The following is a 25376-nucleotide window of genomic DNA, read 5'->3' as shown; positions in this document are numbered from 1 at the left end:
TAACGCTCCTGCGCTGCAATTGGCCCAATGGATGTGATTTTCTAATATTATTATGCGTTCAAACTTTTAAGGTATTTCGTCTACAACAAGTATATGTATATTGCATTTCTATAGAACAATGATTCGCACCCATTTTGAAATTGCCACCTACTATACTGTAAAGCTTCTAGGACATTCACTATAGAACCGGGTCATTGTTGCCGCCAGCGAGTGACTATGAAATGCCGCACAACTGGAGAATTTCAAGAACGGATATAACACTTTCCTTAGGTTATTTAAAGCGGCAAATGACCACCAAACCTTAATCTTAGCAGACAAATGTGCCAATGAAAATTGTAAACGTGAATTGTTGGTGAAAATGTTGGACCCAAAATTTTCAATAAAATATATAAAAAATTTTGGGCGGGACGAAGTTCGCCGGGTCTGCTAGTGTGTACATAAACATACATGGCGTATGAGAACATTTTCTATATTAAAATTTTAATTATTGTCTATTCGCAATGCTAACTTAAAATTAAAATATCTTGGGAAAATTACCTGATCTAGAACAACGATATACAGGACCGTATTTACGTATCTTGGCGTTATTTTTGCGTCAATTTAGCGTCCCTACAGTGTTATGCTTGAAACACAATACCCGGCGAACGGCAAATTTCGCTCAGCAGAGCAATGCCGACGACCAACTTTCGCCCAGCTAATTCGCTTACTGAAACACAAATAGGGCGGTATCGAGCGGTTCGAATGCTGTCAGCTGATAGGGTGTTTCAAGAAGGAGGCTTTTACAACGAAGAGGGAAAATACCAGCAAGAAGAAGTTTAAAATATAGAAATAGTCTTTAAATATAACTACTAGTAAACTTACGTTTTACTGGATTAATCTCTGATAGAAAAATATAAGGTCTATTATTTTACTTTTAAACAAAAATTACGATAACTTTTAAAGTATGGTCATCATGGCCTTTTTTTGTCGTTGCCGTTGACCGCGGCGATAGAAATAAATATATCGTCGCGAACAGTCGTCGAGCAAACTTCGACGTTTGCTTTGGTTGTGCGCGTTCTCATATAAATCAGTGTGTTTTAATTATTTCGGCGAACATTCGCGACGAAAAATGTTCCGTTCGCCGGTGTTGTGCTTCAGCTTTTATTGGTTTATTCGAAAGATCAAATATGCCCCTTATTTATGGAACTCATGATGTCATCGCTCCAAACTGTCACTCTCTAAGCATGCATTGGACCCTACGAGATTTCCGTTTCCCAGATGCGGCAGTTTTACCTTTTAACATAGCCGCCGAGATGAAAATGCGCTTCGTCAGAAAATGTGATTTTTCGAGCAAAATCTTTTTTCTATTTCGTTTGCATTATTTCCCAACGTTGTTCAAGCGTAGAGCGATTCACTTTGTTCCGCGGAGATATACTACTGACTTTCTGTCAAAATAGCATATCGCACACCTAGATCTAAAGTGAGCTAACTCAAAATTCATAGAGGGAAATTTACTTGCTTGTGGATCGTTCTTATTCAAATTAATTAAGACAAAAACAGGTATAGCAGTAGTTTTTAGTTAATGTATATAATCATGAAAAAATCCATTAGTAGGATGTAGTAAGTCCTATAAATTGATTTAAGCGAAAAAGATTTCCCGAAATTTTTTTCAAGTTGATCGCACTTTAGATCTAGGTGTGCGATATGATTTAAATTAAACACTATATGGACCACCCGTTATAAATGCAGGATTCTGAGCATTTTGCTCTTCCCTTCTTGATTGGCGCAGTCAGCACATAAGCGATTTCGTTCTTAGAAAAAAAAAAAAGGCATTTTCCCTGTGGGTTTTTTTCTTGTCTAATTTCAATTTGTGTCAGCTGGTTTCGCATCTGCAAGTGAACATCAGATATATGTGTGCTTATCTATATGGGTCTATATACATACTATGTACATACATATGTTTTGTTTGTATTCATCTGCAGTGCTAAATGTTTTAATTTTCGCCTTATATCTACAACATGCTATAAGCATACGTATCTATAGATAATTCACACTTACTTTAAAAATATTGCAAAATATATACATATGATTCACTTACCTTCGCAGCAATTTCAGAAAGCAGCCAAAGCCTCTACAGGTTGCTACCTCCGCCGTGTAGGTTACTGTCATTTTCTCGCACTTTTTGGTTTTTTGTTTATCACAATTGGCTTTTAAAAACGTTTANCAAAAGAAAATAGGAGATAATTTTCGTTAATTCGTTTTGTTGACATCCTAGAGTCACGCCGTTCCGTCTTGATTGACATTCTAGTGTACTAGTTTAGAGATAAAAATGTCAAATCAGCTGCTCTAGTAACACCACCTTGTATAAATACGCCATTGTACAGTTTGAATAAATTTTCTTACAATCGTTTAAAAAATTTTGATAAAAAAATATTTTTTTTTTTTTATAAATAACTAATTTTTCTGTTCAAAAACTTCAAATCGCTAGCATGGAAAAACATAAAACGACTCTGTTGGAAAAATAATTCTGCGCGTTACCGACAATTTTGTAACCGTACAATTTTTATTACCAAACATTTTTACCACATCTTGTTGTCAATATAATCCGCAATTCAGCTATGTATGAAGTTTGCAGAAATTTTGGTATTGCCTGTTCTACAGGCAATATTTTTTCACTAGTCTATAAGAAGTTAACAAAATTTACCCGTTATAAGAGTGCACAGAATAAAAAAGGGCTCAAAATTGAGAAGAAATTTATTTACGGGTTAAAACATATCTTTTTACCAGCGTAGGTTACATAATAAATCTAACAAATTTTGATTGATCTCAATTAAGCTTGGCTTTTTGTTTCTCTCAATTCTTCATAAGCCACGACAAGAGACAAAAGTAAAATAAATAATCGTACAATCGCCGGTGAAAATTGACATAGGACGTTTTGCAGTATCACCGACGAAATGCTAGGGCGGTGCACAATAGTACATACATCCTACATATATGTAATGGTTGACGGCATCAACTTGATGCCAGTTTTTAATTAAATTCCCCAGTCAAGCGTAATGCCATAGTTTGCTTATACGGTGGCGAGAAAGTAAATAGCGAAGAGATATGTATATTAGCAAGTTTTGGATATTTTTTAGTTTTAGAAGTGTTTATTGTTTTGTTTTCTTAAGAAAATATAGTTTATTTACTACCTAACCAGTAATTTTTAAACAAAAAATAAAACCGAATTGTCATATACAAACTCAGGAGTACCGTTAATTTTTGTTCGTCGAATTTTTATAAATATTCTACAAAGTTTAGAATTTTTATTTACATGATTTTTTAACCGACTTCAAAAAAGGAGGAGGTTATCAATTCGTCGGTATATATATTTTTTATGTATGTTACCGCATAGCTTTGGACCACGTCAACCGATTTCGATTTTGCATCGGAAAGGTAGCGTCTCAGAGGGGGTCCCATACTAATTTTGTTTAGATCCGATCATTGGAAAGTGCAAGCTTGTAGGAATTACGGTTAATTTTTGGCAATTTTTTGTTCGCGCGATTTCTTCTATACAAAGTATGTTGGACAACTGTTTTGCAGGAAGATAATGAGCAACACCTTACACAAAATAAATTGCCAAAGATCAACAATACGTCCTAGCGGTGACAGGTAATAAAATCAACGGAAATAAGGTCAATTGACTTTATTTCCCACCCTGGTGCGAAATAAAGTCAATTGACATTATTACCTTTTTAAAAACGAAATAAAATCAATTGACATTATTTCTCTTTCAAACATTAAATTTGCTTAGCTTCGCGGCGGCCCGTACCCCGCGCGACCGGCGCACACACCCCGTCACGCTACGCCGTTAATGAATTCAAGCCCTCGATATTTCACCTTTTTATATTTTTAAGTTATTGGAAGCAGGGATGCCAACTTGGGTCAAACCGTGCCATTTGTCCCTATTTTACTTCAAATGGCACTTAATTTTTCAATTTGGCATAATTTATTATTTCTCTCTTTGGCACATTTTGGCATTTTTTTATCCTCAATATGGCACCTCATAACTAAGGATAGTTGGCAGTCCTGATTGGAAGATTTCTGCTGTTTTGGGGCAACAACTTGTCTGCAGTAAAAAAGCATATAATTTGTGTTTCAAAAGTTTGTGAAAACCAATCAATTAACTTATATGATCTCGGTTCCACAAATTGCTGGCGGAGACATGAATACAGTGTAAGAAAATTCTTTTTCTATAATTGTTTCCTTATAGAAAGGTTGGTTTCTTTTCCACCCTAGACATTCCGAATTCGTTCAAAATATGCTAATTTAAAACACAGAATTCTTTCAGTGTTCCTCCGGGGTTTTTGGACATGGACTGTTTCATCAATTTAATAGTGTTCGCTTTATTTTTGTGGAAACGAAAAATGTTTTGCAAGTTATGGATCATTTCTACACTCTTTCTTCAAATATTTCTCGTATTCCAGCTGTGCGCAGGTGTTTAGTTTTTCGCATCGTGTTTTTACATATTCGTAATCTAAATTTTTTTAATAAAATCAATTGGTGGTAGTTCATGATTGTGTGTGGATTAATATCACAACACTGAGTATTTGGCAATAACCTTTTTCATCTATTTAAAAAAAAACACTTACGGGGCAATGTTTATTGTAAGAACAACATTTTTTTCTATGAATCGACATACTTTAAGCATTGTTGACGCTATTTCCGTTTGAATGAGGAAATAGCATCAATGACGTTATTTCCAAATTTTTGTTGACTTTATTTTGCTTTTGAAAAGGTAATAATGTGGGAAATAAAGTCAATTGACCTTATTTCCATTGACCTTATTACCTGTCACCGTCCTAGCTCCTTCAAATTAGAACTTTGTAATATTAAAATGGAATACAAAACCTCATACTCAGTATGTTTCTAAGAAATATATTTAAAAAGCTCAAAATATTGATGAAACTTTGACGAAGTTTGTTAATTTTTGTACAAAATTTGAATTTTTTGACTTATATGGTTTTTGTTAGATAACAAGCTACACTTTCACAAAAAAATAATAAACATTAAATAAACGGAAGGTATATAAAGAAAGAATGCTAAAATGTGTCCTCCCTATTTGGTTAATGATCTTTTTCAGTATTTTTTTTAAATTCAGGTGTTAATGGTTCTTTTTTTTCTTTTAACCCGAAAACCGAAAATACGGTTTTTTCATTACTCAGCAGGGGATAATGGTTTTGAAAACCTTCAAGATAAGAATAATATTTTACGGCGTACCAAAAACTTCAAATTTACTACTAAGTTTTTTTGGCTGGTCTGGTAGCTAAGCATAGTAGATTGTGAAGTCAATTGTGAATATTGAAATTTCGTACCAAGTTTGTCGTTTATTAAAGCATAAGCCATATTTTAATAAAAAAATTACTAAAAATATTTACCATGAAAACCACTGGAAATATTTAAAAAAATCACCGTACACTAAATTTTGTAGTCAATAACTTTTTACTATATAAGACTGAAGCCCACCGTCAACGAACTGATTGGGCGTTATCAGTGTGGCTTTAGACCTGGCAAATCCACCATAGAACAGGTATTCACAATACACCAAATCTTGAAAAAGACCAGCGCGAAAAGGCTGGCCACTCCACCTATTTGTCGACTTCAAAGCCGCTTTCGATAGCAAAAAAGTGCTACTCCCTTTCATGTGATTTCTTTAACATTATGCTAGAGAAGATAATAAGAGCTGCAGAACTGAACCCGCTCAGAAAATTTTTTTTACTAGAGCGTGCAATTGCTGGCGTACGCCGATGACATCGACATCATCGGTAACAAGAACCGCGAATTCTGTTTTGTCTTTTCCAAGCTGGATAAGGAAGCAAAGTGATTGGGTCTGGCGGTCAACGAGGATAAGACGAAGTATAACCTACCATCACACAAACAGTCAGAGCATACGCGTTTTGGCACACACGTCACTGTTGACAGTTACAAGTTTGCAAAAGTATACGAATTCGTTTATTTGGGAACCAGCATTAACACTAATAATAATGTCAACAGAATATCTTACGGGCCTCTATGCGTTGGCGACGGTGACTACCGCAGACGACTTAACGATGAGCTGCATGAGCTTTACAACGATATATACATATTCAGCAGCTTCGCTGGCTTGGCCATATCGTTCGAATGGACAGAAACGCTCCTGCTCTGAAAGTATTCAACGCGGGCTGCGATGCTGGTAACAGAGGAAGAGGAAGGCCTCATCTGCGTTGGAAAGACCAGGCGGAGAAGGACTTGGCTTCACTGCGTTTTTGGAAACGGTGCCCATCCCTAGCCCTAACCGCCAAAAAAAAGTAAGAGACATTTTTCTCAAAATTTTCTTTTTGATGCAGAAATATTCCCAGAGAAAATGTGAACTTTACGCAGTACATAAAGACATTTGTAGAAAATTCTGCAGAAATTCTAAAACGAATTCAATTGTGATGCAATTTGAGAAAATTTAGTAAAAAACAAGTAAGAAAGTCTAAGTTCGGGCGGAGCCGAACATTAAATACCCGGCGCAAGTATTAAATATATGTTTTCCACNTTTGTCCGATTTTTTAAATTTTTAGCCATTTAGTATGCTGTACTAAGGCCAACAACTGTGCCAAGTTTGGAAGAAATTGGTGCAGCGGTTACCAAGATATACACATGTAACCATAAGTGGGCGTGGCTACGCCCATTTTCCAAAAATTTATAATATTCATGTTTTCCGTCTGAAACTCATTGTAAGTATCAATTTTGAGTGAATTATCTTCAGTAGTTACTAAAATATCGCAGTTTTCGTATTTCTTAAAATTACCGTTATATGGGAGGTAGGCGTGGTTATTATCCGATTTCGCCCATTTTCAATACCATCCGTCCCACGCCCAAAAGAAGTTCACGTACCAAGTTTCGTTAAGATATCTCAATTTTTACTCGAGTTATCGTGTGCACAGACGGACGGACGGACGGACGGACAGACAGTCACCGCTTAATCGATTTCTCTTTTCATTCTGATCATTTATGTATACATTTGTCTATATCTATCTCGATTCGTTTTGCCTGTTACAAACAACCGTTATGTGAACAAAGTTATAATACCCTTGTGCACAAGTGCGCTCGGGTATAAAAATTCACGGAAGTGTAATTAACCCACCAATTACACCAGGTATTTCTTATGAAATTCTGTTATCGATAGAAAGGTCTGTTCTCTTTTGCAAAATTAGCCTACTCACATCCAAAAAATGGTTTCTTACAAAGTTCTGGAATATCTGTTCATTGTTATCTTGAGAACCAGGGGAGGCATGTTTGAGAAATTGAAGTTAAATAAACAAATCCTTAAAAAGTTTCCTAAAATTACATGAAGAATCGGCTTATTTCGAAAATATATGAAAAATTTGATGCGGTTCCCGCAAGGGTTAATTTTTCAAGTACCTTTTCGATAATGTTTTGAATGCTAAGATCCGTCAAGACATGGTATGGTTATTGTAGTCTAAATAACAACCACATAAAAAAAGTGACAATTGAAAACTTATTGGCACGTCTTTTAAAATTGCAGACCTAAAACTGAGTATAAAACCTAGACTAAATTGCATGATTCGCTTGGGAAACATTTTTTTCGTTAAGTACATGTATACGTATGTATGTATATTCCCGCGTGGATACCCGAGTAAAACAAATGCACATAACGCACACGGTCTTCAAAAGAGTCACAACTCAAAATTTGGAATTTTTGAAAATATGCGCTAAAAATTTACACAGAGATTTTATTTACATACCTTTCAGCCCGGAGCAAATTTCTGTTATAATTTGTTAAAAAAACCTAGGGTCAAGTCGCCCTTGCTCATATGATTAGCATGTGCTACGAAATAGTTTTTCACATTTTCTGACGAACGTATTATTTCGAGTTGTGACTTTTTTGGAGACGATGTGCGATATGTACATACATACTTATGTACGTTTTCAAACAAGGGGCAAAAATAAAAAAATAAAATATCAAATAAATCAGTATAATATAAAAAGCTGGTATCTTTAATCTTAAACATTAGTATGCAAAGAATTGCTCGTTGTTTTCAATATGCAAAAATTAATCTGAGAATTTTTACATACATACATGTGTACTACACAACAGTGGCGGATACAAGGGGGAGAGGTTGGAGGTGACGATAAGTAAAATAAATTACATCAAACAAAATATAGTATTATTTACTAGCAGACGCGGAGAACTGCAACCCAAAATAATTTTTTGGTTTGAAATATTTTGATTCATCCACCAATTCACATTCACGATTTCCAGTCGCACATTTATCTGATAAAACTATGGTTTGGTGGTCGTCAGAAGGCATATTTTCATTACTGTCTTAAACAACCTAACGAAAGTGTTATGTCCGTTAAGTGCTTGAAATTCATAGCATGGTTAATCGCACAACGAAATAAATTTGAAAATATTTTCCTATTCACTCCCTGGTGGTAACAATTATCCGATTCGATGTTAAATCTGTTCATGAAACTGAATAGCATTTATAGTTGGTAGCAATTTTGAAATGGGTGTGTATCGTTGTTTCATAGAAATCCAATATACATAGACTTATTTCAGACGAAACATCTTAAATGTCTTATGACGGAGCGCAATGGTTCTGGTGGCTGATTTAAAGGTTGTCTTTTGAGATTGACCCCTGGACAAATCAATCCTGTTTTCTCAGAATGAAACTTTAAAGCATAGTAATATTGGCAAATTACATCCATTGGGCCAATGGTAACACATTGAAGTACGATATACTTAGTAGGGTAGTATATCGATGTTATCGGATATTAACTTTTTCTCACTTGACGACTTTTAGTAATAACTTGACTCCAGCGGCACCCATGTGGATAGGTAAAAGTTTCAGTACGTTTGGAAGGCGCCACTCTTATCAAATAGCTTTATGTATATATATGTATATATTTTTTATTTATGATCGGGTATGAAACGTTTATTATGTTTAGCATAAAAAAAAACTTTATAAATTACTGTCGATTCCTCGATGAAAAACTTTGAGAATCTGTTAGACCTCAATGAATTTTAAAAATGTATAGCTCTTAATATGGAAAATCGAGCACGCCTAAACTGAGGAATTCTTATACATACACATACTTAGACATTTACAACTATAAATTGATAATTAATACACCGTTATAAGCGGCAAATCCCCTTTTATTTTGGGTGTATAAACTTGTTTATCGGAGTAACAGAAAACATTGTTCAGGCAAATGCATGATCCAACCTAGGAAAACCCGGTCCTTTAAAAATTCAGAGAACAGTCTTTTTCAGTTATTTTTGTCCTGCACTTCAACTTGTGTCTCGCGAAAGATATATTTTAACGACCATGGTTTTATTTACAGATATTATTTTTTCTTTACATTATACTTATGTGTATGTATTTATTTATTGTGGAAAAACCCCCTTTTTGGCTTTAACTAGGTCGATTCAAAATACGTACATATGCATATGGGGCGTTCCATACCAAAATGGACGGGGTTTACACTCCATGTGTTTGATTTGTTTCAAATTTTTTGGGTTGATGATTAAACATAAATAATAAATAAATATTAAATTTGAGCTCGATTAATACATTTTTAAAAACTTTACAGCACAAAAACAAAAACAAATCGATTTAATAGTTTTCCAAATATATTTCGAGAACGGGGCGAGGAAAAAATTTGAAAAAAATTACACATACACACATCAAAATTTGCGTTTATTTTTAATATTTTTATGCTGACGGCTCTTTGGACTTTTTTCTTAAGGAAGAAAATGCACAAAACCGTTTCAAGGAAAATTAAAAAAAAATTAACGCCGGTTTTGCAATCGCTTAAAACTTGCACTAAAACTTAATCGGCTATAAAACTGCATACTCAAAAAAATTCAAAAAAAAAATTGGTAAATTTGAAATGCACTCATTTTACACAACTTCGGTGTAAAAAGAAATCTTAACTCAAAGTATGGTAGAGTGCACCCCGTAATACTATACTTATCTAAATATTGCGCAGTTCTCGGAGCTATCATTGTGATTTTTTTAAATGTTTTTTTTTGAGATGGCATATTTCAAAAACTATTTTTTTTATAAAAAAAAAATTGTATGTGAAAAAATTTTAAAGAAAAAGAATACAAAAATATTTATTTTCATAGAGAATTTTTATGTGTGTATGTGTGATTTTTTAAATTTTTTTCCTCGCCCCGTCCTCGAGAAATTTGGAAAACTTCTAAATCGATTTGTTTTTGTTTTTGTGCTGTAGAGTTTTTAAAAATGTATTAGTCAAGCTAAAATTTCATATTTATTTATTTTTTACGTTTGTCCATCCACCCTAAAAATTTTGAACAAATCAAACTTCTGAAGTGTGATCCCCGTCCATTTTAGTATGGAACGCCCCATATAGACTTGCATCAATCAAGCGGCATGCGCAATTCTATTTTCTGGACTTTTTTTATAATACGTATGTTCAGATGCACGCTTTCATTTCAATTCTATAATTCAGTGAAAAAATTAAAAAAAAAGTAAATATGTTAACAGCACACTATTATTATTCTACAGCGTAACTAGCATCGGAGGTCGGTCGGACAGTACATACGTATGTATGGCTAACTCCACGGTAACGGATGTTAGATTTGAATTTCCATTTTAAAGCTAATAACAAAATTTTATATCAAAAAAGATTTGAAAACGTCTCTAATTTGTTATTAAATACCAGTGTTGTGTTCGAATGGCTTTAAATGAAAGCAAAAAATAATAATAATTCCTTCATTCAGGATTCTAGAAAGCAGACTATGTGAAGTGCTGGCGAACTAATAGTGTCCATTTTTAGCCAAGAACATATATGAACTACTTAATTCGAACATATAAGTATGAACGAATTTAGTTAATAGTAGTACCAAAATAAGGATTTACTGACGGTCTATGTGGTTGGCGTAAATGATGAGAAAAATCGTACTGACTGTGAATAAAAACTTAATAGTGGAAAATATGTATGAAATAAGGCTTTGAAATTTTAAACCCCCACCCGGCAACTTGGATCTATTTACTCTGACTTAAGAGAAGAAATGCAATTAAATTCATAAAATTCCTTTCTTCGCATCCGGTTAGGAATACCGTGGAATGCGCCAGATATAGACGCCATGAATTATTACTTAGCTATGAGAGGGAATTCATTGAATGGTTGAATAAAAATACAAATACATATGTATATAAGTACATGTTTATATGTATGTGTGAATGTGCGTATGTACATATTTATTAATATTAGATATCTAAATATATATACAATTTCTTTGTCATTCCCGAGTTATACAAGTTTTTAAAAATAGAGGAAAAAGTAATTAAATGACAGTTGGGACGAATAAAATGCTGAATAAACTCTAAAGGTATCTACTACTTACTATCAAGTTGATTTATATTTTTTAAAAATAGATTTTTTCGTTGAAATGGTATATAATTCTTGAAAATCAATATTTTTCGATCGGAACACTCTGTTTCACTTCATGATATTCCCAGTAATAATACCAAATTATTTATTTAACAATGGGGGATAAATAAAAAAATCTGTAGTACTAAAAAAATGGTTAAATAAAAAACTGTGCAATTGCAATTTCCTGAAGAGAACCACCATATTACATACATATCATATTCTTAAAATTCATCAAAATTTCTTTCACGTCCCTACGATTAACTATACAGTTAGCTTTAAGCAAATATACATTGCATACCTAAAGCGTATGAAACTGCTTTGAGATTTGCTGATTGTTTTAGGTTTTTTTTATGGCTATCACAAGCCTTCGAGCAATAAAATACGCCTGGCAGCACTTGACTCTAAAAATAATTGCCAATTGAAATTAATCTAACTGGCTTTCTTATCTTTCAACTGTGCTCTTAATCATGAATACATAAATATGTATGTACATCAGAATGTGTCAAATAAAACGAACGTTTTTTCTTTCGGTCCCATATGAAGATTTCGTTGTCGGTCACAAAAAAGTAATTGTGGCAAAATTTCAGCCCTTCAGATATTTTCACTATTGTTTTTCACAAAAAAATTAAATATAACAAATAAACTAAATACAGCCCATTCAATTTTAGTATAGTAAGTGCAAGTTTGAAGTATATAGCTAGGATTGTAAAATGAATATAGAGGGCTGAAATTATGCCACAATAAAATTGTTTCTGACCGAAAACGAAATTTTCATATGGGACCGAAAGAAAAAAAAACATTCGTTTTACTTGACACAGTCTAATGTACATACATACATACCCTGCAAACTAAAGTTCCCGAAATCTTAACGAGATCCTTAGGAGTATCTCATTTATCTAGCGATTTTTTTACGAATCTTCAAAAAAAAAAATTATATGAAGTGGTTGACACGAACTCCTAAAGAAATTTCTGTACGAAAAATAAAGAAAATTCTGAAAAACATCTGCAAGAAATTCGTCACAAAACAGCGTTATTTTCATTGCTTTGCCGATTTTCTTCCGAAATTTCGTAAAGGAATCGAAGTGTGCACAGTTTATTTTATTTTAGAAAATTCTGCAAATTTCGGATGAGATCTTTACGAATTCTTTAAATTTTCGCTACAATTCAGAATACTCTGAAAAAATGGTTTGCAGTATACAAACATTAATAATTGTGTATCTATGTATGTATATGCCACAGTATGAGTGTGATTCTAAAATTTTGATTTAAATAAGCGATTAAAAAGATGTGCTGGAAGAGATTTTTTTTTTCGATACAATTCAAACACACACTTCGAAATTCCAGCAATTCTTTGATTTTATATTGAATATTTAATTAACAATTTTTCTGCGAAATTCCAACAATAGGTTTTAAATATAATCCAGTAGAAATAGGGAAATGAAATTCGTGGGCTCGTGCATATGTTTATACAAATGTGAGTACATACATACATACATACATATATATATCAATTATGCTCTGCAGTAACGACACAACTCAAATTATAACAATTTTAAGTAGTGCCAATCAAAGTTTCGCGTTTCATAATTTACAGTCGACCTGTAGGGCAAATTAGTTACTTTTCAAATTATGGCTGCTTTTTATAGATTCAGTAAGGATTAGACATGGATTAGACCAGGATTAGGAACATGTGCCTCTGTTCAGTAGTAAGGGTTGCCAACTTCGATGTGTATTTTATTGTTGCAAAGTGAATAAAAAACATAATCGCATAGCCAGATATCCTGATATCCAGACAAGTGTGAAAATCCGTCGTATGTCCTACAAAGTGACTGCAAAATTGTTGGCAAATGTAGCATACGGCAAAATTTTACTAAAGAAAATCCTTCATAAACTCAAAAATAATTAACAACAAACAATAAAAATAAAACAATTTTGGAATTTTGTGAACCAGTCTCCTTCTACGAGACTTATTTCAACATTTAATACTGAGTAATTTTAAATCGGTTGAAAAGACATCTGCAAATATATGTATCACATATTTTTACATTTTTATTTATTCAAAGTGCATAAAATTCAAATTGAAAATTTTAAAGCTGTTACTTGTTAGCTCCCAGAATGTCCGCGTTCGAATTTCAACAAAGCCAACATGTGGAAATGGTAGTAAATTGTTTTTGTGTCTTGGAAATATGAAAAATTATCGGTGAAGTGCAGAGCGAAAGTGTATTCAAACGAAAAAGTGCTTTAAGCCAATTGAATTTTAAAGCAGTAGAAATCAAATGCAGAGTCGTATAATTGGCTGCTTCCTAGGACATCGCAATGTTAAAGTAAACGGTTCGTTTCAAGGAAGAAATTCAGATCTTCAATTAGTTGTGATTGGTAAATGACGGGTGGAACATCAATATTTAAACTAGTTTCCTTCCGCAATGGGTAAATCCTGCATTCATATATGTAAGTATGTAGATATGTATACATATATGAAATCCACAGTTATGCTGATGGAACTGAATAAGACCAGTGCAGCTGTTTTTGTTGAACTTGACCTGCGACGATATAAAAGAATACGTTTGTACTACATAATAACAAATAGCCGCCAGGGAAATGTTTCATAACACCAGGCTTGTATTTACGTACGTAGATTTCTTTCAATAAGCATCGTCACTGTATACAACAAACAGGTCAAAATGAATGTGCGCTTTCATATGTTTTCTGCATTGGCTTATAAAAACAACGCAGCAAATCTGCTGACATGCGATCACGAAAGAAATTAAAAAATTCTGAATGCCTTTTGGGCATTGACATAAAGCAATTGAATGCTGGTGCGAGAAACACAAAACTATTATTATACAAACATGTTCGTGTACCGAAAATTACGTTTTTTCTTTGTCCACCGTAGAACAAATGCCCTTTCGCAAATTTTCACCTAAAATTTTACACTACTTATTATATTATGTACGGCCACCGCAACTGAGTGGTTAGAGGTGCGTTATACCTACCCGGTAGGAATCAGATTCGATGGGGTGCACGATATCTATACAGGTAACACATGTGGAATGTGCTGATATTAATATTGATATCGTTATTGATACATTTATCGATAATGATCCCAACAAAGTATAGGTGATGGTATAGAAAAAACTTCGATAATGATATCGATAAGTATCTTTAATCACTTCGAAATGGGGGTGCTATTGTATTGGCCAATACTGTATATGGATACCTCGATGAATTTCAAAAACATAAAATCTTCTACAAATTTGCATAAGAAGTTCTCGTCCACACTTTTTTTCTTCGTATCAATTTGATCTAAATTTGCTGCACAAAAATTTATTTGAAAATATTTTAAAAAACTACAGTAAAAAATAAATCTGGGATATTGCTCTGAAACCCACTATTATTTACTGGACGAAATCGGAAAAATCTGTACAGCTCAGAGAGTTTTTGTACAATTAAGGTCTGGATAACACTTTTTAAAGAAGGAAAAATATAGTTTGTTTTAGATAAATCACCAGGTATCGGTTTAATACAAATGTTGTGTCCATCCGCTAACGACTTTTTCGAATTTTTAATAAAAAAAAATGTATTACACTCTGCATTTAACTCATATATTAAGATCACATATTAGGTCATAATACGCCAAAAATATCATGATTTACAATCTGTATTTTAGTGAAATTCAATCCTGGGTAAAAGATAAACGGACACTAAAGGTTTTTTAAAAATTTTGCAAATATGTAGCTGGTAAGGGGTTTCAAAAATTGATATTTTTAAAAAATAATTTAAAAATTTTTAAATTTTCACTAAACAAAATTTTCAAATACGTATTTCTAAAAAATGTCTTGAATCGATATTTGGTAATTACTTATCGAAAATTTTTCCCTTCCGATAGAGTAGAGGTGGCGAGTATTGGTAGAAGTTTAAGTGCCACTTTATAAACATGTGAAGGTTCTCCCTTTAAAGTAGCCCAGACAGCTATTGGATTGGGATTATCCACACAACTAATGTTGTATCTCAATTGGAATTCCACCAGCGATATCTTGATCGGTGTTTAAAATTTTGTACCTTGCGCATTGGTCAAATGCGAACAAAGGCTGTATGTAGAAACTTACATAAACTCATGGAGAGAAACCTTCTTGCATTAAATTATTAAAATAAACTTGTTAGAAGAAAAGTTTTAATTTATGAGACTCTACTGCAAATAAGTTTAAAAAAGTCGCTAGTCGAAAGTGAAAAGTCGACTTCAATCGACTTCCATAAACTGAAAGTCGATAACCAACATTCGAATTTCAGGTGTAAAAAGTCGGTTTTGGTCGAAAATCGACCTCGATTTTGCCATCTCTACAACTAACAAGTGGAAAAAATGTCAAATCAGGGTCCGCGATTAATCGATTTTCGATTTAATTGATTTAAAACCGGCATCTCTAGTTTATAACAAACCTGCCTGTCCCGGAAACCTGTTAAAGGCGGTTAAAAATTAAGGGCCTCTCCAATTCGCGCTCTAATAGGTTTGTCTGTAATTTTATTCTAAATGGACAGTGTGAATGGAGTTCGATTTCAGTGGAAAATGCCCTTTGTATTGCTCTAAGTACAAGTATATTCTAGTTTTCGTATGACAAATGCGCGAGTAATACAAGTATATAAAATTCCAATTTCCTGTATACATATGTACATCACAATGGTCCTCTACAATAACGACACAACTCAAAATTTCACATTTTTCGGTAGAGGAAATTAAAGATTTTGTGTTTCCTAATCAGCAATAATATGTCTCGGAACATAATTATTCCAAATTATTTACAGTTATTCTGTAGGGGAAATTCGTAAGCTTTCAAATTATGACTTTTTTCTGAAGATTTAGTAAGGATTGTACTGAAAAAATTCGAAATAAGTAACAACTCCACAGGTATTAAGGCGCACGATTGGTACCTTTTTACAGATTTTTACATTTTTTATATTGGGCTATTGGTAAAAAATAAAAATATTGGTCCAACAATTTTTTGTGTAGTCGCACGAATGGTACAACATAGCGGACTTCTATTGAAAAATTTGAACAAATTGTTTTTCGTCATTGGGATAAAGAAAAATATGTGTGCACGAATGGGATACAATTTTCACCAAATTTTGGGCGAATGTCCAATCGTGTGGCACTGCCTTTAGAACAATGGCACAATTCGAAAAATGTCGTTATTTACCATAAAAGCATCACTAACCTGTCGACAGTTTGAGACTAATGCCAATATTAATGATAAATTTAAAACAAGTGCCACTGTTCACTAATAGGGGTTGCCTACTTCGATTTTGTGACAAATGGCACAACTGCGCCCCCTATCGATTGGGAAAAACTAAGCATATGTCGATTTGCCACAGAAAAATATGGTTCATTTATAAACCGAATCCTCTATATAACTCAAATAACGTGAAATTTCGAGTTATGCCATTATTGCAGAGGACTATCTATATGTGCATACATACATATAGTATATACATACATAAGTATAATACCACAGATATTTACTTAATTAAGTATATGTTTTGATGTCGCGTGCAAAATTGTGGTGGGTTCGCCGTGAATTGCATTGCTATGAATTATCAGATGAATATCACAAACCGCAACAAGTCAGCTGACAATGAAAATGAAACTACAAGTAAATTACATTGCAGAGAAAAAATGACGCTTGCATTCAAGTTAGAAGGTAAAAGGGAAGAGCAGAATATCTCTAGATATGCACATACATATACATTTATACATACATATGTATGTACGTAGATATTTTAGGAAATGCTTACACCCAAGGCATGTTCAACAAGGTAGAAGTGACAACCAGCTCGAACTCTATTATAGCTAAAGCCAGGTCAAGTCAAAGCAAGTAGTCAAAAAAACTACAGATGTTTTTGTTTTTATTTGCTAAATGTTTCGTTTCTGATTTAAATATTTAATTTAAAAAAAATCTGGAAATTATCAAAAAAAAAGATTCTTTAACATCTTCTTTTAAATTTATATAAAGACTTAACTAAAATTTCTTTTTTTACTTTTTGCAATTACAGATCTCTTCCCTGTTTAAGTTGTTCTGAAACCTGGTTATAAAAGAATACGCTTACGATATTTTGCTGCAGTGGACGAGTAATAAAAACATCGCGTGGAAATGATTTTCACAGACACGGAAAGAAACTTACAATCGAACTAAATCTTCTAACTTGGAAATTAGGCACCTTGAAATGTCGCAACACTTTAACGTTTGGGCCCTTACCACACACAGCGCATCACGCATAGTTTCTGCTACTTTTGATTTCTGTAGTAAAAAAAACACAACAAAAAAAACGTAATTCAAAACAATCTTACAGTACTCAATTGAAGTTTGAATGAATAATCCAAAACGCCAACTTGAAAATTGTTTAAAGGTATTCATCATTTGCCATTATAAGCGGTGTTCAATAGAGACAACTATCAAAATCACTAAATACTACTTACTTATGTATGCATAAAAATCCATATGTATGTTCCAAATACCGAAAAAAATTATACCCAATTGTTTTTTTTAACCATTTTCTATAATGAACTATGTTTTATAGGACCCATAAAAAACGACAAATGGGTCCCCCATTGCATTTTTTGAGGTTTTTAGGGGTTCTATATCGATCCGATCAAAAAAATATTGATTTTCAAGAATTCTATACCATTTCTACGAAAACTTGTTTTTCCCATATAAAATAAATGGAAAAACTGGGGTAAAGTTTTTTTTCGATATGGAACAATCCTAGGGGTGAGAGCAATAAAATTCCGACTTTACTTTTTCCCACATGCATTTTTGGACCACCCTAATGTACAGACGTACATATGTATTTATGTGCATGTCACATGCACTGCTACATGCAAAATCCAAAAAAATAAAAAAATTAAAGCTCTATAATGGAGGGCAACTTCTCACTGCGCTCATGATGAATAGTTTGCACTAACCTATTTGAAGCTAACTAACTAGATAGCTAACAAAGTACTCAGCTGGTTTATGTACATTTTACTTTTCTAATCAACTACCCTGAGATGATTTGCGTTTATTAAAAGAAGCAAACAAAACGGAAAACAGCTTGAGAGACAGTGCATTCGCAGAAAATGTTTGTAAAAACTTACATCGGAGAAAGTTTCGAAGCATCTCAAAATATTTGTCTTCTATGCAGTGCACGGACTACGCAAACAGTAATAGTACTACATTTTACATACAAAAAATGGTAGAAGTTGGTAGATTTTGTTAAAAGAAACAATATTTGATAGTTTTTACTCACATATATTGGAAAGAACATGGCGATAAGGTGGTGTTGCCAGAGCTGCTGGATGTTCGCCTCGCTGGTTCTTAATGCCAAAATTATGTATGTATTTGTTATAATTCTTACTGCCATTATGCGTGAAATTTGTTAGTGTAATTTTATATGAATTGATTTATCCTATATAAGAAAAAAGAATCTAATATTGTTTATTGTCTCAAATACTTTTTAAATTAAAAAATCGAACTCGCTACCAAATTCCGTAATTCCAAAAAGATGTTTGATTAAAATTTGATTCCATCAAGGATGCCGTGATTCGGGTCCTGTAATAATCTAAAAATTAGCTGAAACAATTCCTCTCCATTTTGTTTGTGTGATTAAAATTAGATTTGAAATGCTTGAAGTTTGCAGACCATTCGTTTGGCCACAAAAAAAAACGTATTGCAACCAAAAAATATTTATAGAAACAACTGATATACCATGGATGCAATTGCATATTTAAATTGGCAATGGTTGAGTTCACTTTTCATTTATATAATAGGTGTGTTCGATGACAAAATATGTATAAACCGCATTTATTTTAATCTCTTTGTTGGTAAAAATGGTAGAAAATAAAATACAGCTAAAAAGTTAGTAGATCTACCAATAAAGTGGCAAAGTCCGTGCACTGCTTCTGTGTACACAGATGCAACATACATACTTAAATACAGATGGATGTGGGAAGTTCTAACTTGTGTTTAGTTGATATTGCCTACAAAGCTGTGTACCGCCAAGTCAAAAGTCGATTCCGCCACTAAGATGACCTCATTGGGTACTTCGGGTGAGAAAACTAGCAGACAGATGCATGCTTGTATGCTTATGTGTGTTAATCGCGTATTTTATTATTACAAAAGTACGAATGAGTTAAAGAGTACACACATGATTGGAAGTCAATAAAAAATTGAACGGAATTAAGCTAGCATAAATTAGAGCACACATGCAGGGTGGGCAAAGTAAGACCGGCCAATGTTGAACACGAATAACTTTTTAATCTTTTAAGATAATTGTATTTTTATTTTTGCAGATTGTAAATACATTTTTAAAAATTGCTAATATTTTCTGAAAGTATATATATGCGGTAAAAAGGTACTCGATGGATTTGCAAATGTTGGCTTGTATTTTTATTTTATGGCCTACTAATGTTTCCATGTCCGGGCCTAAGTAGTTTGCAAAAGCTTGGAAAAATGGTAAATTAAAGGTCAAGACATTTATGGTAAAATTGCCTGGGAAATATTTTCTTAGAACATTTTAACCCATTAGCTCCGGCTTGAAAGGGTCGTTTTGACCTCTAATCCCCTAACGAACTTCCAAATTGGTTTTTTGGACGGGTTTCTTGAATTAAGGCTCAAAACGACCCCTTCGGCGGACTTTTGATATTGCCGTTCTATGAAAATATTTCCTATGTAATTTTATTGGTCTTAACCTATAATTTCGCTACAACAATTATTTAAAAAATTTGTTCCACTTTTTTTTTAAACTACTTAGGCCGGGATATGGAGACATTACTTAGTAGGCCATAAAATAAAAATGCGAGCTAACTTTTGCAAATCCATCGAGTGTTTTATTACTGAATAGAACGTGAAAGCTTTGCGGCAAAGTGTTGCAAATGATGCATATGTCTCAAAGCGTCGTCGTTTCGACCGATTGGGCATTTCCAGAACAGTATCGCGGAAATATTTTAAGTTGGATTTTAAGATGCATACTTATAAAATTCAAATTGTGCTAGCACTGCTTCCGCAAGACCAACAACAACGTGAAATTTTAGCGATCGTTTGATTTCAAAAAATTTAGATTTTCCCAGAAACCTTGTGCATGTCCTATTTGTGAGACTTTAGCTGTCATATATACAAATCAAGTGAATGCTAAAGCAGAATCGCTTTTAACTTCAATAAACTCAATCGATAAATTTGGTGTAGCAACCAGTGAACTAAGTAATGTGCTGTGGAATCCTTCCACGGCGGGAAAGAAGAAAAGGGCTGCTCTCACTAAATACAGTAAACTCATAAGATGCTACAAGACGGAAATGTGGAAGCAAAAGTGTGAGTCAATAGAGATACTCCGGCATTGATTCAGCGATGGATTGGTGTTATCAACGCTCCGCTGATCTGTTCATTTAGAACAAATTATTCGTGGGAATACATATCATATACCTGGAGTATGGTATCCTTCTTTTTTAATCGGGCCACAGGACCCCTACTCACCCAAACCATACAGACTTCTTAGTTCAACTTCCTTCATTTTAAATACAGTCGAAAGACTGCTAGACCTACATATTAGGGATAAGTTGAGACACGCAATTCCACTACATAACGCTTAGTTTGCGTATGTCAAAGGCAAACCCACAGATTCTGCCCTACTGTGATTGGTTGGTAAGATCAAAAGGGCCAACAATTTTAAGAAGGTTGCTTTATGTGCCTTCCTGCACATGGAGGGGGCTTTTGATAATAACGCCTACGAATCAATCTCAAGACATAGATCTGACCACTATCTGATGCATAGACCTCATGGTCACTGAGCGTGATATAACATCGTTCCTAGGCAATATCAACATCAGAGCTGATCAGAGATGAACATCAGAGCCATATGGGGTAGTGATATATGTGAATTGTTTCTTGACTGCTAGTTGAACCACTTCATCCACATAAGTCGCGAAAAAGTCAGAGTTTTCATCTGGCCAAGCACCATAACCTTAGAAAAGTTACAGGAATAGAAGAACGCAATGCAGTGAAATAAATCTCCATAAACAGATCAAAAATAGATCCACAAACAGCAACAAAACAAACTACAGAAAAATTATTTTCAACCAGACAACCTAATAGCCGGCAAGCGTGAACAACCACACTGACAATGTTGCATTTTAAAATTTAATTTATTTTCCATCTGTTTCTTCAGATTGTGCCACTGTGCAACTAAAAACTTCAAATCGCTACCAGATATGACTTGAAAGGTAATTAATAACATCTAGAAGAAACTGAGAAGGAAACGAAAGCCATTATAAAGAACTATGCGAATAAGAGAATATAAATTGAACAGAGAAGAAAAATGAAAATAAAAAAAAGAAGACAAATTAAAAAGTCATACAAACCTATGTTTCTACTTAGTTAGATACATATGTGCATATATACTTATATATCGACAGCTGAAAATGCAAAAAGACGTAACAGCATCGTAAATGAAATGGAAAACGTCGTGACTAATATTTTTAATATATTTTTCATAAAATGTTGTGGAGAGTTGTAATTCTATGAATTCTATCATATAAATCAAAATGTGAATTTTGAATTTTGTTTAGTTATGACTATTTGCATTTTAACAATGATGTTTGTTACGTCTTTTAGCATTTCAGGTGACGATATGTATGTATCTAAATATGTATCATTTATTTGCTTTGAATTCAATTTTCGCACTAAAATTATGACATCATTTCCAGTTTTTAAACCATTAAACCGAAGTTGTTTTCATTCAAAATTCAGTTTTTATTTGTTTAGGTTTATATGTACTTACATATTTTCATTTTTTTTGTAGTGTGGTTTTGGTTCTCAACTCATTTGCTGTTACGCTGAAATACCGATGCTAATGAGTGAACAAGTAATGCTTATTATGTCCGAGTATTTACATGAAAATACAGTATTTGCATAACTGATTGTAATATATGTATGAAAAAACGAAATTTGTAATCAGTGATGATAAAAGTATATCTTCTCAAAGTTTCAGATCTCTCAGAAAGTAAAATGCTTGACTAATTATTTCTCTACTTTTAATATACTGTATGTATAAAAAATAAATGGGGACACGATATTTTTTTCAAATTTTTCTTATTTATTATTTTTTTATTAATGTTTAGCTCATCATCATACAAAAACCATTTAAATTCGTATTTCAAACACTGTGCAAAAATTATAAAAATTCCGCAAAATTGCATCTTAATAAAATTTTTTAGAATTTTTCTGAGTAGTTATATAATTTTAAAATTAAATTTTACTAGAATGAAGTGGAAGTATCAAGTTGCTAAAAAAACGCGTTGATTTTTCGCAATTTTTTTGCGTATTTCCTTCTGTTTTGTATGGAAAAAAATGCTTAATACATTCAGAATAAAAATGATCAAAAATCAATGCGATTTTGTAGAAACTTAAAACTTTCGCTTTACTCAAAAAAAATATAAAAAATCTGATTAAAAAGTTGAAAAATTAGATACAATTTTGCTGAGTTTTTATAATTTTTGCACTAAGTTTGTAATAAGAATTTATACGGATAATGAATGATCTATACTTTTATAAAAAAATAATTAATATAAGATAAATAGAAGAAAAATCCAAAAAGATTTGTTAAAATGTCATGTCCCTATTTAATTTTCCACCACTGTATGTATATTTTTAAAAGATGTTTATTTAAAAGGCGTTAAATAAATGTATATATGGTTTAAACATTCGTTGTTTCCGCGAAGGGTTTAAAATTTTTTGTTCGTACATTTTTATGAGATTTGGTAAATTTTTTTCTGACGTTTGATACTGTTGCGAAAAATTCAATTAACTTCCCTGTTTGTAATTAGCGTAAAATTTAAAAGTTGCCCTTATGCCACGATGTGTGAATTTGGTATCTCTTTAACCATTTTTTTACTAGTAAAGATAATTTAATTATCCCCCCCATTGCATTTGTTGGCATTTTCTGGGGGTTTTGGCGGACCTATAAAATATAGTTGCTATGAAAAAATGGTTAAATAAATTAATGGGCATTATTATTGGGATCTCCTGAAGAGAAACAGAGTCTTCCGATTGAAAAATATGGATTTTCAAATATTATATACCATTTCTACGAAAAGTGTTTTTTCCCATATAAAATGCATAGAAAACTTTGAGCGCTTTCAGCGACCTCTAAATATTTTTTGATTTAAAAGTAAAAAATAGGGGTATATTTTTTCGGTATAAAACAATCCTAGGGGTGAGAGCACAAAACTTCCGACTTTAATTTTTCACATGCATATAGCACATTCACACATACATATGTACATATGTATGTTAGCTGTGCTGTACACACAGTAAAAAAAAATGTGCTCGCCGAGCGTAGGAGCTGGAGCGTTGATTAAGAGAAAAAGTAAACAAAAGGCGACAACATGCCAACATACGTTTATATGTATATACATTATCCATTGGTACATGCATACCTATGTACATATGTATATACTGTATATATGCAATATGTTTAATTGTCGTAGAGCAATAAACCAACTGTTTAGAATAGTTTTTAAACAGAAGGGATCAACATGAAACTGGCGGCGACAACTTTTAACAGCAGACAGTATAATGAGCAATAAATAGGTAAAACGATTAAAATAATAGTTAGAAAATGGAATGACTTCTAAGGGCGCTTTATCCCAAAGAGCTGCGAAATTATAAAATCTATATTACGTAACTGTTAAATTTAAATGCAAAATCAACTAAATATGGTATATAAAGTTTTATATTTTTATGAATGACGAATTAAAAGAGATAACGGCTGCCAGATAAAGCCTAACAACAAATGTTGAAAGTAAGGTGCTACTTTCTTATCAAAGACGCCAAAAAATTTTGTTGAGGGTGCTGACTTTGATAAAATAAATAAGAATGTATAAGTGTCATTGAAAGAGCGCCAAATATTTACCATGTGCTTGAAAGCCCACTGTTTACTTTTTAGTGAAAGATATTTCAATATCAGGTACAAGTATGTACATACATACGACTACATATGCATTTCGAAAATATTTTTATCCTTTAAATATCTACATACATCGTGAGCCTTTTTGAACTTTATTTCAAGAGGTTAATTTGAAAAAGCATTAGGCAGTTGAATTGTTCAACAAAAGAACACGCTTAAACAGACTCGAAATATCAAGTATTAAAGGGTTAAAGCGTTAAACAATTTTACGAAAAAATTTATTACAAAATTTGACTATGTATAGCCCATTGAAGCAACGATTTTTTAAATCAATTTTTTTCATTATACATATGTATCTTAATTTACACGCACACATTTGAAAAAATGGATATTCAAAATTTAAAATTTTTTATTAAAACTGAACCTTTGCTGCCATTTTTAATGAACACAAAAAAGTAAGTGCGCCTGGGCCACATTGTAAAAGTGAAACTTACGTTACATACCTACATACATAGTTTGTCTCATAACCAATACAGTGGGCATCCAATATAACGAACATTATGTTGTTCGCCTATTTCGTAATATCGAAAAATTCGTTAAATCGAGTGATTCTTCTGTGGAGAAAAATCGGGACATTTCTAAAGCATCGAATCCGAACATACAATTTTGTTTTTAGAATAAAAATACATTGGTAACATCTTTTAATACAAAATAAAGAGAAAAAAATTTGAGGAATGATCGCAAACATGTATACACACAATATACATATGTACATACGTATATATATATATGTATCTACAGTTTATATTTTCCAAGCTTTTTTCCGCTGTGATTTTTTTTTCAAATCCCTTAATATCAAAAGTAACTTCAAGTTAACACACATATACATATACAGTTGTCCACAAAATAATAGGAGTACGATATTTTGACCAGTTTTGGCTATTTGTCTTTTGTTTATTTAATGTTTATTATTTTTTTATAAAAGCCTAGCTGGCTTTACAACAAACACCATATAAATTCAGATTTTAAACTTTGTA

The 25376-nt window shown here is 32.7% G+C and overlaps 1 protein-coding gene across 3 annotated transcripts in view; it reads right to left on the bottom strand.

Moving 5' to 3' along the window:
• Best1 (bestrophin 1) overlaps positions 1-22256 on the bottom strand; it is a 48503-nt gene extending 26247 nt beyond the window's left edge. The window contains exon 1 of one of the 3 annotated variants that reach the window (XM_017625678.1): positions 22213-22256. The gene's annotated coding sequence lies outside the window, so the exon portion shown is untranslated. Of the gene's footprint in view, positions 1-5885; positions 5899-18690; positions 18753-22212 lie in introns of those variants that run through there. The other 2 variants (XM_017625677.1, XM_017625676.1) reach the window with 2 other exon arrangements.
• Positions 22257-25376: the final 3120 nt, after the last annotated feature.

This window comes from Rhagoletis zephyria, unplaced genomic scaffold, assembly GCF_001687245.7.
Source record: "Rhagoletis zephyria isolate East Lansing unplaced genomic scaffold, Rhagoletis_zephyria_1.1 Rzeph_scaffold_04170, whole genome shotgun sequence".
In the NCBI taxonomy this organism is placed as follows: domain Eukaryota; kingdom Metazoa; phylum Arthropoda; class Insecta; order Diptera; family Tephritidae; genus Rhagoletis; species Rhagoletis zephyria.
The sequence above is the reverse complement of the archived record's forward strand: the minus strand, read 5'-3'. Positions and strand labels throughout refer to the sequence as shown.